Consider the following 14942-nt stretch of genomic DNA (forward strand, 5'->3'; position numbering starts at 1 on the left):
GGGGGGATGCAGGGGCTGCAGGGCAAGGAGGAGAAGGGGAGGCAGGGGAATAGAGGCTGCAGGGGCAGGGGGCACAGAGGCAGGGCAGGCGGCGGGGTGCAGGGCAGGCAGGGTCATAGAGGCTGCAGGGGCAGGGGGCTCAGGAGCAGGGTAGGCGGGGGGCACAGAGGCTGAAGGTGGGGGGGGTACAGGGGCTGCAGGGCGAGTGGGGAGCAGGGGGCACAGAGGCTGCAGGGGCGGGGGGTGCAGGGGCTGCAGGGTGAGTGGGGAGCAGGGAAGCACTTAGCAACCCCCAACCAAGATCAGGGTGGGAGGGAGGAGGGGGAATGCGGGGTGCTCAGAGGAGGGGGCAGAGTTGGGGCAGGGACTTTGGGGAAGGGGTTGGAATGGGGGCGGGGAAGGGGTGGGGTTGGGTCGGGGAAGGGGCAGATTTGGGGTGGGGCCAGGAGTGGGGAAGGGGCCCCATGGCGTGTCCTCTTTTTTAAATGTTTGAATATGGTAACCCTAGATAATTGAATGGGCCTTAAATGCCACAGCTCTGGAGAAGCCAAACCTATTTTAATCTACAGTCTTTGTGTAACCCACACACTTCCTGGGTGTGGTGTTATGTCCCATCTAGTGGCACCAAGACTACTTATAGAGAGTTAAATGAGTCTGCTCTACAGCCTTAACTAAGAGTCAGGTGGCTTTTAGCTCATGCAGTAGAGGCTCATACACTAAGCTCCAGAGGTGCCAGGTTTGATCTCACCAGTTGACAACCGGGGTCTGTCGTCATTACATTTGCACAGAGAATTTCAGACTTACTAAGCAGGACGGAGGTAAAATTGGGAGTAGAACCCAAGTCACCTGATTTTTAGTTCACTTCCATAACCACTAGACCATGCTGACTCCGGAGGAGCAACTTCTCTTTACAGCCTCACCAAGTCTTTGGTGTCTCTGCTTCTCTCACTATATCCCTTCATGCCCATGGAGCCACAACTCTTTCCACACCACTATCTCCTGTCTTCATGTCTCTGCATCCTTCCCGTATCTGCTAGTGTTCTTGGGCAAAGAGGCCATAACTGCCATTGCTGTGCCCATAGGCGCACAGGTGGCTGACTCCCTGCATGCATTGTGCATAGAGTTGAAGGCTGCAGGATCATTGCATGGGGAGTGGAGAGGACCTGGGGAGACAAATAGCTCCTCTGAAACTGTCTGGCAGCTGTCTCCCTGCTCCCCAGCAGCAATGGGGGCTTCTTGCAGTCAGGGAAGGTATTTGAGGTTCCCCAACCCCTGCTACTCCTCTGCTCTGCCTTCCAGGAACGACCAGGTCTCTGTGCAGCTGAAGTTCCCACCCCACACATTTCACATCACCATTCATACATGTCCTGAATCCCTAGAGCTTGAGCCCTCTTTGCCAACCCATCACATGGCTCCCAGTCCTCTCCGTATTGTCTTCAGAAACCCAGTAGCACTTTCCTCTTTCCGACAGCCAGTCAGTGGGGCAGAGTCTGCACCTGGAGGCCCCTGGATGGGGAAACAGGATGGGACTCACCATTTCGTTTGTCCAGAAGAGTTTTGGGGTCTGTTTTAACTCAACCTCATTAACTGCAAATTAACACATTAATCACCACAACTGTAAATGCTGGGGCTTGGATGCATATACACTCACACCAGTTCAACTAATGGTGTCTCTTTAAACCAATGTGATTAAACGCCGCCCTAGTGCAGATGCAGTTATACCTGTACAAAGATGTTTCTATCAGTATAGCTGTTCCCTTATGGGGACGTGAATAAGCTCTACCAGGATGAGTCACTTTTATACTGCTCTAAATGCAGCCGCACTATGGTTTGTTGTGCTAGAACTATTAAGGTAGAAAGTCATACCTCTGACCAACATAGTTATACGGGGACAAACACAGGCCTAAGGGCATGGCTACACTTGCGAGTTAGAGCACATTAAAGCAGCCCCAGGCACCCTACCTCATGACGCATCCACACTGGCAAGGCACATAGAGCGCTCTGACTCCATGGCTGGAGCGCACCTGGTACTCCATCTCAGTGAGTGGAATAATGTTTGATGCGCCCCTGCTGGAGCGCCACAGTGCCAGTGTGGATGACCTGGTCTGTTAATGTGCTCTGATCGGCCTCGAGAAGTGTCCCACAATGCCTGTTCTAGCCACTCTGGTCATCACTTTAAACTCTACTGCCCTGGTTGCACTAGTTTAGTTAAACCAGTGTAAAACCCAATATGGACACACTTATTTTGGTCCAGAGAGGCTTATTCAGGTTTAGCTTAAGTCAGTGAGAAATCTACTTTAAGCTAAATCGATGTGAGCCCCTCTTAGAGCATGGCTACACTTCCAGATGTGGAGCGCTGTGAGTTAAACCAGCCCCCAGAGAGCGCAGTTGGGAAAGCGCTGCAGTCTGTCCACACTGATAGCAACAAGCGCACTGCCGTGGCCACATTTGCGGCACTTGCAGCGGCACTGGGAGCTGTGTATTGTGGGCAGCTATCCCGCAGAACACCTCTTCCCATTCTGGCACTGTGGCTTGTGGGAAGGGGGCGGGGGATGCAGGGCATTCTGGGTCCTGTCCCAACGCCCTGTGATGCATCGGTTCGCATCCCAGCAATCCGTGTGCTTCTGTCCACATTTGGTGCCATCTTTCAACATTTTTTGTAGTGTGCACTCTGTCTTCCCTTTCGGTCTGCGGGAATGGAGCCTGAACTGCTGAGGAATATGCTGACGAGTCTCGTCAGCATATCACATTTGGCAGTTGAGTTACTCCTTAAGATCTAAACTGACAATGAGTACTCCGACAATGATATCGACTCAAGTAACGCATAAGACAGGAGATTGCTTCTGGCGTTCACAAACATGCTCACCACTGTGGAACATTGCTTTTGGCCTCGGGAAACAAGCACTGAGTGGTGGGATCACATCGTCATGCAAGTCTGGGATGACGACCAGTGGCTGCAGAACTTTCAGATGAGAAAAGCCACTTTCATGGGACTGTGTGAGGAGCTCGCCCCCACCCTGCGGCTCAAGGACATGAGATTGAGAGCTGCCCTGACAGTGGAGAAGCATGTGGCTATTGCAATCTGGAAGCTGGCAACTCCAGACAGCTACCAATCAGTCGCTAATCAGTATGGAGTGGGAAAATCGACCTTTGGAATCATATTGATGCAAGTTTGTAGGGCTATTAATTGCATCCTGCTCTGAGAACCATGACTCTGGGTAACATGCATGACATTGTGGCCAGCTTTGCACAAATGGGTTTCCCTAACTGCAGAGGGGTGATAGATGGGACGCATATTCCAATTCTGGCACCAGCCCACCTAGCCTCCAATTACATTAATCGGAAGGGGTATTTCTCTATGGTTCTCCAGGCACTTGTGGATCACCGTGGGCATTTCATTGAGATTAACGCAGGCTGGCCCAGAAAGGTACATGACGCATGCATCTTTCGGAACGCTGGCCTGTTCAGGAAGCTGCAAACCGGGACTTTTTTCCCAGATCAGAAGATCACCATAGGGGAAGTCGAAATGCCCATTGTGATCCTTGGAGACCCCGCTTACCCTTTAATGCCGTGGCTCATGAAACCCTACACAGGGAGCCTTGATAGCAGCAAGGAGTGGTTCAACAACAGGCTGAGCTGGTACAGAATCACTGTGGAGTGTGCTTTTGGTCGTTTAAAGGGCCGCTGGTGCTCTCTGTATGGGAAGCTGGACCTGGCCGATAACAGCATCCCCGCGGTTATATCCGCGTGCTGTACCCTCCATAACATTTGTGAAGGGAAGGGTGAAAGATTCACTCGGGCATGGAACTCGGAGGTTCAACATCTGGAGGCTGAATTTGAACAGCCAGAGAGCAGGGCTATTAGAGGAGCCCAGCACGAGGCTGCAAGGGTTAGGGATGCCTTATGGGAGCAATTTGAGGCTGAAAGCCACCAGTAATGTTTGGTGCCCTGCATGGAAGTGAAGTGCAGTGGTTCCAATGTTAGTAGGAATCTGTGTTTGCTACACTGACTTGCAGTGCCTATTGCTTTCCTGGGCTAAGGTATCTTTTACTTTATGCAATAATAAAGAATGTTTTCAAAGCCAAAAAATCCATTTATTGGCAAGAAAATTAATTTATTGATAAGAAACACAACTGCTTGGGAAACAGAAAGGGCAAGGGGGTGGGGTGGGGAACAGCACAATCACAGATTTGTGTATGTCCTGTTATCATACTTAGCCTTCCTGTCTGGTGTGCTGTGCAATGAGTGCTGCACTTCAGGATGGCTATACTGCATGGTGATGGGGGTTGAGTGCAGTAGGTAAGTGTCATAGTTTTCAGAACTGGGTGGTGAAGCTACAGGTGTTGGAGGCAGCTGATGGCCATAAGAACCCAAATGTTGGGGAAAGTGGGTTGGAGGTGACATGGAGGCACAAGGGAAAGAGTTTTGGGACAAGGGCTGCATGGGGGAGCAGGTGCGGTAGTGCTCCGCCTGCATGGCTATGAGTGCCTAGATCGAGTCTGCTTGGCGCTCCATGATGCTTATCAGCCGCTCCGTGCTTTTGTGCCAGTGCTCCTCATTCTGCTGGCGGATCCTCCTTCCACTCTTCCTCCACTCCTGCACTTTTTGATTCTTGTTAAGGGACTGCTGCATGATTTCACGTAGCATGTCTTCTTTGCTTTTACGTGGCCTCTTCCTAATTCGTTGAAGTCTTTCGGCCAGTGATAACACGGACGGCTGAGATCTCAAGGTTGCATCTGTAAAGGCAAAATGCAACACTAAACAGAGGCAGCATTATTCACACCAGACAGAGCAATGATTCCCCCATACTTAAGGGCAAGCACAGTCTACACAATAGCATCATTTGCCTGTCCCAAAGCAAGTGCACATAACCCACAGGAGCCCCAAAATGGTGAGTAAGCACTGATTCAAGGGGGACTGATTGTTTCATGGCCGTACTATCCTCTAGGTTTCTGTGCCTTGGGGAGGACCAACAGCTGCACGGGGCCCCTATATTGAACACTCTCCCCACATTTTCCACAGGAGTTCATCCTGGAAGATATCTCGCTTCTGGAGGTGACCTGGGAAGCAAGGGAGGATCTTCTACTACAATGCGGCTTCCGCCCTGGCCCATATGCAGCTTGCCTGTGTGCAGCAATGGTTCCCCTGCCCCTCACAGCACAGTGGCATGAACATGTTAGCCTGACTGGGACAAGGACCACAGTGGCTCTCTGTGACAAAGTTCCTCCTCTATTTTGATGGGTCCTGTGCTTACTGGTGGATTTGCTCGCCTCAGAGATTCACCATGTGGCTCGGGGAACCACCCAGAGACCTTCTCCTCTGGTAGAATCCACAGTCCAGGTCAATTCCTCCTGTGTCTGATCAGGAGTTGGGAAGTTTGGGGGGAACCCTGGCCCACCCTCTACTCCGGGTTCCAGCCCAGGGCCCTGTGGACTGCAGCCATCTAGAATGCCTACTGGTACAGCTGTGCAACAGCTACAACTCCCTGGGCTACTTCCCCATGGCCTCCTCCCAACACCTTCTTTATCCTCACCACAGGACCTTTCTCCTGGTGTCTGATAATGCTTGTACTCCTCAATCCTCCAGCAATCTACCTTCTCACTCTCAGCTCCTAGTGCCTCTTGCTCCCAGCTCCTCACATGCACTTCCTCTCCTCTGGTTCACTAGCTCTCTTTGGCCTGAGTGGCGTGAGCTTTTTTATAGCATCAGAGGGGCCTTAATTAGAGTCAGGTGCTTAACAGCCTCACCTGACTCTTAGCAGGTTAATTGGAATCAGGTGTTCTCATTAGCCTGGAGCAGCCCCTGCTCTGGTCACTCAGGGAACAGACACCTGCTTCTGTAAAGGCCAGTAGTATATCTCCCTTTGACTCCTCTGCTATAGCGGGAAGGAGGAAGAGGGCTACTGTTGCTCCAGCTGCTTCCTTGGCTGGGCTAGACACTACCACTCCCCCCTTTCTCTGCTACCTGCTTGCTGGCTGGCTGGCTGGCTGGTGGATCCCCCCCCTCCACCCTTGGTTGCTGCTGTAACCCCAATTACAGCCCCTTGGGGAGGCTGCTGGCCTGCTCCCCAGAGGAGGGGAGTGAGGGACCCCAGCTCCAGCCCTTGTTGCTGTGGACACCACCACCACCTGAGCGGGGTCCCTCCTGCCTGCCCACTAGGCCACCACCTGGAGCTGCTGTGTTCACTGCTGGAACCCTGAGGAGGAGAAGAAGAGGACCACCTACTGCTGGGGGAAAACACAGAGGCTATGAAGACCACTGTGGAGGGGGTGCTTCTGGACTGAGTAATTTTTGAACTGTGCTCTTGTGGTGGGGGTCTGAACTGTGTTTGTGGGGACACTGGGGGTGTGGCGTGGAGCCTGCCCCATGGTCCATCTGTGTCCCCCTTCGCTGCCACCACCACTGCCCCCTCCAACACCCCCACTGGCTGTTTAACATCTGCCTAATCTCCTGCCTCTGGGACTGAGCTGCTTGCCTGGCTTGCCATGCCCATTTCCACCATTTGGGCCTGCACCAGCAGCCAGCTGACCATTGACTTTTAGTGCAAGCGCTTGTGGGCGCACCCCCCCTTGGATTGACCCCTTTCCCCTTTGCTACTAGCCCCCCAGCTTTACCCCTTGCTGTTACCCCATTTGCCCCTGCAGTCCTTGCCCCTCCCCAACCCCAGCTTCAGTTTGCTTGTCTGCCCCACCCGTTTCCCTCTGCAGCTTTGTTTGCCCTGCCCTAGCCCTGAAGCTAGTCCCTTGGTTTCTATGCCTCATTCCCAGCCTGGCTGTTTCCCCTACCCCTGTGGTCCGCCCACCGCCCAGCCTGATTAGCCCCTCCCCTTGTGTGCCCATGCCCCCTCCCATGTGCTTGTGCCCCTCCCCATTTGAGTTTACCCCTGTTCACTACACCTCCTTATGCTGTTATAGCCCCCGATCCCCAAGTGCAGCTAGAGGAGCGGGATTTCCATCTTGAGTGGGTGACTGACCCCCCCCCCAAGTCCTTGATAGCCCCCCACCTGTTTAGTCCTCCTGCCCTGCCTGTAGCCTAGCGGGGAGGAGTGGTTGCCTCCATTCCCTACCCCCCTTCACTTTGTCCTCCTCCCCGCTCTCATTGTGGCGAGGGACACAGCAGGCGAGACCCCTCATGCTGACCCCGCCGCCCCTCCTCCACCTCCCCCTGCGTCCACCCCCTAGCCGCTACTTCAACTGCCGCTGCCAAACCACCTGCTACTGCCCCCGCTGGGGCGCCGGCAGCGGCGAGCACCGGGGAGTCCTCTGCTGCTGCCACATCCCTCGCCCCCTCCGATTCTGGGGAAGCCCCCACAGCTGGCAGGAAAGGTCAGGGAAAGAAGAAGGGTAAGGGCCCCACTAAAAAGACTAGGCTCTCCATGGCAGGGGCTGCCCCCACTGCCGTGGCACCGCCACCGGCCGCAGCGTCCCTCCCCGCTGCTCCTTCCACCAGCTCTGCGGGTGCCCCTCCCCCGGCACCCAGGGCATACGCCCAGGTGGCGGCGCCCCCCACCCCCCCAACGCCTGCCGCTACATCATCTGCTCCGACCACTGCCTCCGCTACCATCTATAGTGGCCGGGGCCCCTTCCCCACCTTGAGCAGGAAGCACAGCGTCAATTGTCTCCTGGTGCCCGCCTTGCCCCACGTGGAGACCCATGTGCAGGCGTTGGCAAGGCTGGTGGGGCCCACGGCCATCGTGGCAGTCTCCAAAATGTATGGAAAAGTCATCTTCTTCCTAGCATCGGAGGCCGCCACCCAGGAGGCGGTGGAGAAGGGCCTGGCAGCCAGGGCCGGCTTTAGCAAGAGCGGGGCCCGATTCCTGGGGGCGGGGCTTGCAGCAAGCCCCGCCCCCAGGAATCAAGCCGCGCTCCAGCCGGGGTTGCCGGGCTTGGGTCCGACCCGAGTCGCGCCACGGGGATCGCGCCGGGGGGGGGAGACGGGGGACGGACACGACCCGAGCCGCGCCGCGGGGATCGCGCCGGGGACGGGGGACGGACACGACCCGAGCCGTGCCACGGGGATCACACCGGGGGGGGACGGACACGACCCGAGCCGCGCCGCGGGGCCGGGCCGGAGCCGACCCGACCCGCGGGGGCCAGAGCCGACCCGGGCCGCGCCGCGGGGGCCGGGCCAGACCCGGGCCAGAACCACTAGAGCCTGCGGGAACGGGCCGTGCCTCCCCGAGCCCTTCTCGCGCCCCCACCACCCCAGCTTACCTTGTGCTGCCGGCCCGCCCCTGCTTCTTTTCAGACTTCCCACTAATCTCTGATTCGCGGGAAGCAGGGGAGGGGACGGAGCATTCAGGGGAGGGGAGGAGGGGGAAGTGAGCTGGGGGCGGGGTGAAAGGTTCAGCGCGGGGCCCTCTTGGCGCAGGGCCCAATTCAGCCCAATCGGCTGAATCAGCCTAAAGCCGGCCCTGCTGGCAGCGGGGGGCGTGTTCGTCCCCTTGGAGCCATTGGAAGACCTGGGCGTCCGGTTAGTTCTGACCTCTGTCCCCCCCTTCCTGCCCAATGCCGCCCTGCTGACCACCCTTTTTACTGTAGGGCGACCAATCTCTGTCATCAGCCCTCTTCCATTGGGCTGCAAAGACCCCGCTCTCTGTCACATCCTCTTGTTCCGCCAGCAGGTGCAGCTTCAACTGTCGCCGGCAGCGCACAATGGAGAGGCGCTCGAGGGCTCCTTCCTGGTCCCCTACCAGGGAGCCCACTACTGGGTGCATTATTCCACGAGGGAGGCCCGGTGCTACCTCTGCCGGGCAATAAGACACGTCCGGAGGGACTGCCCCTTGGCCCGGCACGGAGGAGCGTCCGGGACCCCCGGCTGCCCGGAGCTGCCCCTCCTCCTTCCCAGTCCACCACTGCTCCCGCTCGGGCCCAAGGGGTACGACCCTCAACACGCCGAGACGAGGAGAGCCCCGCCTCCGCTGTCTACAATCTGGCGGGGCCTGTGGAAGAGGGTACGGTGAGTATACCACCGGCATGGGAGAGGGCCCGCCCCAGGGAGAATCCTCCCTCTCTTGCGCTTCCCCACCACTGCCTCCCTGAGTCCCCGAGCCATCGCCCTTGCTCCCTGACCCAGCCCCTGTTAACCAGCCCTCATATGATGCCATGGAGGGCTGGGCCCTAGTACAGGGGAAGTGGGGCAAGCAGAAGGCTCAAGCTCCACTCCTTCCCACCAATGCGGAAGCCCCTCGGTCCCCCTCTGCCAGCGGGCCTCGCTCTAAGCGACCTCACCCCGGCTCCCCTTTCCCCGTGCTCCCTCCCCTTGACCACTGCTTCTGCTCCCGCCTCTGAGGATCCCCTGGGCTCTTCCATCTGCCCAGTCGCGGGTGGCACCCCGCTGACTGCCGCCGAGCCTACTGAGACGATGGCTGGTGCCACGTGGCCGGGACCCGACTCCCATGCGGTATCCCTTTTTAGGTGTGGAGCAATTAGCCTCCTTCCCGGGTGGGGACCCCACTGAAGACTGTCCATCTCCCAATGCCATGGCTGCCACAGCAGTCATAGAGGCTGAGCCTGGCATGATTGAGGGTCCCCTTTCCACCCCCCAGATTCCTGAGCCGAACTGAGAGGGGCCACCTTCCAGTGGCCCAACTACTGGGGCTCGGGATCCTGCCTCTGTCCCCCTCCCCGACTCTGCTCCTGACCCCTGCCCTGTCCCTGATGCCAGCCCCGTCCTTAACCCCTCCACCGCCCATGATGCCATTGCCGCCCCTGGGACCAATTCCTTTCATGTCCCAGAGAATGACCCCCAGGGACCGGCTTTTGTATTTCTTTGTCCTGACCCACCCGGGGTTGCTATTTTCCTGCCGCTTCCCTCTACTGAACCGGGGAGTCAGGCGGGCTGTGTGGCAAGAAGAGCTGCGGGAGTTCCTTAAAGATGTCCGTGGCTCCCGCAACAAGGTACAGCTCACTCTCCAGCGATGGGGGGACTTTCATCAAATCCTCCGGGTCGCGAAGGCCCTCATGGGGGAGGGTAAGAGGACTGGGAAGCAGGCCGCCATGGCCTACCAGCAGGTCTGCCTCTTCCGTGACTCCTTACTCACCTATGGGGTAGGTCACAGTTTGCTGCGCGGCCCGACGGAGGCCGTGAGCATCTCTGCCGGCGAGGATCCCCCCCAGCCCTCCTCATGACACCTATCATCTTCGCAACATTGAACACCCAGGGCTGTAGGATGGATTTCCGCAGGAGCCAGGTGCTCTCCTTCCTTTGGGAGAGGGGTACTCTGTGGATTTCCTGCAGGAGACCCATAAGGATCTGGCCGCCAAAGGTAACTGGCGGCTGGAATGGGGGGACAGGGTCTACTCCAGCCGTATGAACTGTGAGGTGGCTAGAGTGGCGACCCTGTTCTCCCCTGACCTACAGCCCGAGGTGCTGGGGGTCGCCGAGGCTGTGCCGGGCTGCCTGCTGCACCTCTGGGTCCCCATGGAGGGGTTTGTGGTCAATCTCGTCAACGTTTACACCCCGACATTGGGCCTGGAACAGTTGCGTTTCTATCAGCAGGCATCCCGCCTTCCTTGGATCCTTGGATCCTTGCAAGTGCCTGGTCCTGGGCGGGGACTTTAACACCACCCTCGAGGAGTGGGACCGCTTTGGGACAGAGCAGTGCCCGGCCGCCGCAGACGTTCTCCGGGAGATTGTTGAACATTACTCCCTGGTGGACGTCTGGCGCGACCACCACCTGGACAACATCTCAACATTCACCTTCGTTCGGGTGGAGGCCCATCGGTTGCACCATTCCCGGTTGGACCGAAACTACTTGTCACGTTTCCACCTTTCAGCGGGCCCACTCCTCCAGCATTCGGCCAGCCCCATTTTCAGATCACCATCTTGCTACCGTGATGGCCTCTCTCTGCGTGGAGAGGCCGGGGCCGGCCTATTGGCATTTTAATAACAGTTTGCTGGAGGATGCGGGCTTCATGGCGTCCTTCCGGGAGTTCTGGCTGGCCAGGCAAGGGCAGAGGTGGGACCTGGGGAAGGTGCGTGCCTGGCTCTTCTGCCGCGACTACACCCGGGGTGCCAGCCGACGGATGGATGCGGCGATAGAGCAGTTAGTACGGGAAGTCTTAGAGCTGGAGAGGTGTCTGGCCGCTAGCACCGAGGATCCATTCCTCTGCAGAGCATGCCAGGAGAAGCAGGAGGAGCTCTGGGCCCTCGAGGACCATCGGGCCCGGGGTGCTTTTGTTCAATCCCGCATACGCCTCCTTCAGGAAATGGATCGTGGCTCCCGCTTCTTCTATGCCCTGGAGGAAAAGAGGGAGACCAAGAAGCACGTCACCTGCCTCTTGGCGGAGGACGGCACCCCCTCACAGATCCGGCGGAGATGTGCGGGAGGGCAGGGCCTTCTATGCAAATCTTTTCTCCCTGGATCTGACCGATCCTAACGCTTACAGAGTGCTCTGAGACGGACTCCCAATGGTCAGCGTGGGCAACCATGACCGGCTAGAGCTACCTCTCACTCTGGCCGAGTTCTCAGAAGCCCTCCGCCACATGCCCACCAATAAAGCTCCGGGCATGGAAGGGCTGACCGTGGAGTTCTACCGCGTGTTCTGGGACATCCTTTGCCCAGACCTAGTCACCGTCTGGGCCGAGTCCTTGCAGTGCGGGGTCCTCCCTCTTTTGTGCAGGCGAGCTGTGCTCACCTTATTGCCGAAGAAGGGGGACCTCCACGACCTACGGAATTGGCGTCCCATCTCGCTCCTCAGCACAGACTACAAAATCATAGCGAAGGCCATCTCGCTGCAGCTGGGGTCGGTGCTGGTGAACGTGGTCCACCCAGACCAGACCAACACCGTTCCGGGCCGCACCATCTTCAATAACCTGTATCTGGTCTGGGACCTCTTGGAACTTGGGTGTAGGGATGGTCTGTCATTCGCCCTCGTGTCCTTGGATCAGGAGAAGGCGTTCAATAGGGTGGACCACGGGTACCTCCTGAGCATTCTGCAAGCGTTTGGCTTCAGACCCCAGTTTGTGGGTTTTCTCCAGATGCTGTATGCCTCCGCAGAGTGTCTGGTCAGCCTCAACTGGATCCTGACCAGGCTGGTCAGCTTCAGGTGAGGAGTGCGTCAGGGGTGCCCCCTCTCGGGCCAGCTGTACGCTCTGGCGATCGAGCCCTTTCTCTGTCTCCTCCACAGGAGGGTGATGGGGTTGGTGCTCTGAGAGCCGAAGCTGCAGCTGGTCCTGTTGGCATACGCTGACGACGTGCTCCTCGTGGTCCAGGACCCGGGCAATTTGGTGCGGGTGGAGGCTTGCCAGACCATGTACTCGGCAGCCTCCTCCACCCGGGTCAACTGGGTCAAGAGCTCTGGCCTGGTAGTCGGGGATGGGTGGCAGGCAAGCTCCCTCCCACCCGTGCTTCAGGCCATCCAGTGGAGAGTGGGTCTGCTGCTTTATCTTGGCGTCTACCTTTCCGCCACACATCCATCTCCGCCGGAGAATTGGCACGGCTTAGAGGACAGGATGATGGAGCAGCTCCGGAAATGGACAGGACTACTCCGGTGCCTCTCCCTCTGAGGGAGGGCACTGGTGCTCAAACAACTAATCCTGTCCATGCTCTGGTACCGGCTCAACACCCTGATCCCGGCCCTGGGTTTCCTGGCCAACCTCCAGACAGCGATTCTGGAGTTCTTTTGGCCAGGACTGCACTGGGTCTCTGCAGGGGTCCTCCACCTGCCCCTGGAGGAGGGAGGGCAGGGCCTGAAGTGTTTACACACTCAGGTCCATGTCTTCTGCCTCCAGACCCTGCAGAGGCTCCTGTATGGTGCAGATAGTCCGGTGTGGAGCGTACTGGCGCACGCATTCCTGCACAGCTTCTGAGGGCTCCAATACGACCGGCAGCTCCTTTATCTCCATCCGAGAGGTCTTCCGCGAGACCTCTCCGGGCTGCCAGTCTTCTACCAGGACCTCCTCCGGACCTGGAAGCTGTTTTCAATGACCAGGTCCATGGTGGCTGCCGTGGGGGCTGATCTCCTCATGGAGCCCCGCTACACAACCCCCAGCTGTGTGTGCAAGTGGCGGAGTCCCCCGCGGTGCGCCAGAGGTTGGTCCTGGCAGAAGTCACCAGAGTCGGAGACCTCCTTGATTACGACCAGGGAGACTGGCTCGATCCCCTGCTGCTCTCTTGGCGCATGGGGCTCTCCAGGCCTTGTACTCCCCTGGCGCATACTTCAGGAGGTGAAGGCCGCTTTGCCACCCGCTGCTCAGGCCTACCTCAACCAGGTCCTGCAAGAGGGCACGCCCCGCCCACCCTCCACCCCGGCCCTCCAGACCTTTTCATCGGGCCCCTGACCCATGGACCCAATCAGCCCCCCCGCCCCTTCTCCATGAGCCGGCTGCACAATTTGCAGCCGGTTCGGTTCCAGACCGCACCAAGGAAACACCTATACATGCTCGTGCTCCACACCCTTCACTTCCTCACCCTCATGTCCTGCCCCGACACAATATGGTGGGACCTCCTGCCACCTCTCGAGGGTGAGAAGCCCCGGTGGGCCAGCCTATACTCCACCCTGGTTCCAAGGCCCGCCGGGGATATCAGTTGGCAGCTCCTTCATGGGGCCGTGAGCACGGGAGTGTACTTGGCATGGTTTACTCCTGTCCCGGACACCGGCCCCTTCTGCAGCGCGAGGGAAACCCTGGCAGACGTTTATCTAGAGTGTGCCAGGTTGCAGCCCCTATTCTGGCTCCTCTTAGATATATTATTATGTTTTTGGTTGTACTTTTCCCCTCACCTGTTCATCTATGCACTCCCCATCCATGGCCCCACAAAGTTATGGGACCTCCTTGTCAACCTCCTCCTAGCCCTAGCTAAAATGGCCATCTATAAAACCAGGGAGAGGAGGTTGGCCGCCGGGGTCTCCTGTGACTGCGGGGCCTATTTCCGATCCTCTGTCCAGTCACGTATCCAGGCAGAGTTCCTCTGGGCAGTGTCCACTGGCTCCCTTGACACCTTTGAGGAGCAGTGGGCACTCTCTGGGGTTCTCTGCTTGGTGTCCCACTCTGGTTCCCTTTGTTTGACCCTTTGACCACACTCCTATCCCTGTTATTTCATTAGTTGTCCCCTGGAATTACTTGGTTATCCAGGTCCTGTGGATCCTCCCCTTAGGCTGGGGTGAGGTCCTATAGTAGTGGGCGGGCCACTTCCTGGTGACCAATAGGACTACTCTGCTGTTCCCAACTGGCCTGGGTCTATCACACTCTACCAAGAAACTGCGCAAGCGCATTGCCCAAGTTCTGGATGAGACCTTTGAAGAGATCATGGAGGCAGATTACTGCGATGTGAGAGAGCACATCAATGCCCTAATGCATCTAGGCATGCATGCAGCCCTAACAACTCCTTGCCCCAAGAGCCCGCACCGAAAAACTTCCTTCCCAAAATAAAAACCACTTACTGGGAATCTCCTCTGGTGTTTGTCCTTCCCAAGCACCGGCTGCTGCGACTGGCTACCTTCATCCTGGCTTGAGAACAGCTCCTGGCTGCATGCATCTAGGGATGCCGGGCTGACTCCCTCCTCCTCAGCACCCTTGCTCCTGCTTTGCTCCTCCTCCTGCCTTGTTAAACTGGGCTCTGAAGTGTCCATAGTGGTACTTGGAATGGAGATGGGGTCACCCCCAGTATTGCGTTCAGCTCTTTGTAGAAACAGCAGGTCGCTGGGGCAGCACCAGAGCAGCGGGTTGCCTCGCGGGCTTTGCGGTAGGCATTCTGCACCTCCTTCACTTTAACCCTGCACTGCAGAGTGTCCCGGTCATGGCCCCTTTCCATCATGTCCCTTGATATCTGTCCGAAGGTATCGTAAGTCCTACAGGTGGAGCGCAGCTGGGACTGGACAGTTTCCTCCCCCCAAACACTGATGAGGTCCAGCACCTCGCCATTGCTCCATACTGGGGATCACCTGGCACGTGGAGGCATGGTCACCTGGAAAGATTTGCTGATCCGCTCTACTCTGCTC

Source organism: Trachemys scripta, chromosome 14 (assembly GCF_013100865.1).
Source record: "Trachemys scripta elegans isolate TJP31775 chromosome 14, CAS_Tse_1.0, whole genome shotgun sequence".
Taxonomy (NCBI): domain Eukaryota; kingdom Metazoa; phylum Chordata; order Testudines; family Emydidae; genus Trachemys; species Trachemys scripta.